We start from the raw sequence: 2,914 nt of genomic DNA on the forward strand, positions 1-2,914 counted from the left end.
GCCGAGGACGAACACGCCACGGCGTCGGTCGGCGCCAGCATCGCGCCTTCTAAAAAATCCCTAAATGATGCTGTCCCTAGGCACCTAGGATCAGGTCACGTGAGGGATTTTTGTACGACAAATAGACGCACGCGGGATTGAACGAGAGCGGACACTCGGCGAAAATTGGAAACAGGAAACACGTCACGCTATAGTATTAACACCGACAAATTGGGGCCGCGAGCATCGAAAAAAAGAGGAATGTGAAATGAGATTAACAGAAAATGTTTTATTTTTTTTTATTCTTTCCCGAAAAATTAAAAATATCTCCGTATAAATTAAATTAAACTTTGCTGCTTACTTCCGTTGCCTAGCGACAGGCGAACCAGCGAATGACGAGGCAGATGTTTGCATCATTCGTCAGACAGGTCAGACAGGTCAGACACACCGCCGAAGAGAGAGACATCGGCCGCGCATCTGAGCGCTGGCCTGTTCGGGCACCCGTCTGCCTGTTTTTCTATTTTGGGATTTAGCCTGGTTTGGTGGCCTCCCGGCGAATTATTGCGTTCATTCGGAACTTCGACATGGCAGCACTGCACTATTGGACTACGGCAAGGTGAGAAACTTTGTTCGACAGTCTGCGACGCACTTCAAGCAACTAGGCTTACTGTCCGGCACCTAGGCTAGACTTGTGACGCAGTTAACGAAAAACAGCGTGGCCGTCGTGGAGCAGTTAATTTGAATTAATGAATCGTACTGGGAGATGTTTGCAACGCTTCCTATAAGCCCCAATATTTCAACTAATTTCGGTAGTTTTTGGGCACGCTAGTCGCACAGGATGCTGTGACGCAGTTTCGCGCGTACTGAATTTTATTGCGACAAGTTTTGGCGCTTTCTCTGACTGCCAACATTATTGAAACTAATTTCATTACCTTTTGGGCTACCTTTCGAGCGCAGTGGGCGCGCCTGGCGCTGTTACTCGGTTAGCGAAAATCAGCTCGGCCGTGGTGCGCGGTTTCGCGCTTTAATGCACTGACAAGTTCATGGCGCTTTTCTTTCTCTGACGCCCAACATTGTTGGAAATTATTTTCGATACATTCATGTTATGAGGCCCGCTCGCCGCGCCTGTTGTGACGCAGCGAAAAGCAGCTCGGCCGTGGTGACAGTTTGGCGCGTACTCAATCTTACTGCGACAAGTTTGTGGCAATTTTTATGTCCCCGCAACAATTTAAGCCTTTTTTCGGTACGCACGCTTGTCGAAAACGCGACGAGCAATCGTCAAGAGTGATAACATGGGAGTGCGTTGCTTGCACCTGCAGAACGCACAAGAGATAAGCCAAGGAGCTCAAACACCAGGAACTAGTAACTCAAAAATTCTGTCTTCTGAACGGCACTGTTGGGGTCTCGGTGCTGACGCCCGTTATTGCAAATGGGTCGCAAGCCCCAAGGGTAGCGTTGGCCTGGCGGCCTGGGGCACTGGAAGCATCCGAAGGTCCCGGCAAAGCAAGAGTAGACTGGTAACAGAACAACTTGTTTATTCTAACATAGCAAAAGAGCGGCCGGTCAGGTCGACCGAAGTGGAGAGACGGGAGAGCACGTAACTCAACAGAACAAATCGGAGCCTCTCTCCTGGCGTCCGGGGGCAGCTGCTCTTATACTCTCGGCGTCGCGGGCCAGAAGGAAGGTCACGGGATGAGCCCACGCGACGGCGGAGCATGAGCCCACGACGGCGCGCACGGTCGAGCCGAGAGACATGGTGAGCCGAGTGTAGTGACGCATCGCCAACCCGCCGACGGACAGACCTCCTGGCACCTCACTTGGGGAGCTCCGCTCCCCGGCTGCCGCGCTTTGACAAGCGTGGGCACACACACACACACGCACATACGAAGACACGTGGCACTGAAACACGCCTGGACACGCTTGGCGGGGAGGCGTTGCGGCGGCGTCGAACGGGCCAAAATGTCCGCCGCGTTGAACGAAGCCCCGGCGTCCGTTGCATCCGCGCCGGCATTACCGCGCGTTGTAGGCGAAACGTAACAGCACCCAGCATTTTCTCTTGAGTGCGAGTAGAAGGAATTCTGCGAGCGTCCAGCATGCTCTGGTTAAGAGCCTGTGTTGTGGCCAGCTCTGTGTATTCGTAGCGTACTATCGCGTCGGTTGCAGCCAAGTTCGCGAAACGCGCCGTTGCCTGCGCATTCGTGCTATTAAAGTGCAGGAAATAAGTATTGGGAAGAGGGGAATGCTTAATTGGAATTAGAATGTATTTGTGGTATGTACGGTATTGCTTGGGATGAGTCGTGTATTTTCTACGCCGTGTGTGTAAATACGAACTGCTTTTGTTAGTAATGCCGCCCACTCACCACTTTCGCACGCTTCGCCTCTACAGGCATTATTCTTACATGTTAATACCAAAATAACGCTTGTAACTTTTTCAGCTCACGTCGTCTGGTGGAGCTTCCTGCGGAAACTACTGCTGCTTACCTGGTGCCACAACGTTGGATGAATGCACAAAAGCCCGCGACGAGCATTTACAAAGAATAAAATAAACGTTAATTTTTCCTCATTTCACAAGGTGTCTTGCGTCTTTATGAAATTGCACGTGGAACATATTCAATGGAGGCTTGTGAAGATCATTCGCAATCAAATTTACTTTATAATATGATTTGCAAATAAATATTTAATAAATAAAAAATAAATATATAAATATTAGCTGCAAAAGCAAAAAAAAAAAAAAACAACGGAGCCGGCGTGACGCGCACCAGCTAGTATTCAAAACGCGCGCGCACAAAAACGAAACCGGTAGTGTGCTTCAGGTTTTAACACCCACGGCTTGGTGCGCTGCAATCAATTCGGCCGCTGGGCTATATGGGAGTGTCCGCTCTTGTTGTATTCCTTTCTCTATGCGCTCGCCCGTGCGCGCTGCCCGGCTAATGTC

At 50.4% G+C, this 2,914-nt stretch overlaps 1 long non-coding RNA gene across 1 annotated transcript; it reads left to right on the forward strand.

The window, feature by feature from the left end:
• Positions 1 to 430: 430 nt before the first annotated feature.
• On the forward strand, positions 431 to 2,544 carry LOC126548533 (uncharacterized). The gene is made up of 2 exons (XR_007602932.3): positions 431 to 595; positions 2,415 to 2,544. It is a non-coding gene; the product is annotated as an uncharacterized lncRNA (long non-coding RNA).
• The last annotated feature ends 370 nt before the right edge of the window (positions 2,545 to 2,914 follow it).

Source organism: Dermacentor andersoni, chromosome 1, assembly GCF_023375885.2.
Source record: "Dermacentor andersoni chromosome 1, qqDerAnde1_hic_scaffold, whole genome shotgun sequence".
Classification (NCBI taxonomy): Eukaryota; Metazoa; Arthropoda; class Arachnida; order Ixodida; family Ixodidae; genus Dermacentor; species Dermacentor andersoni.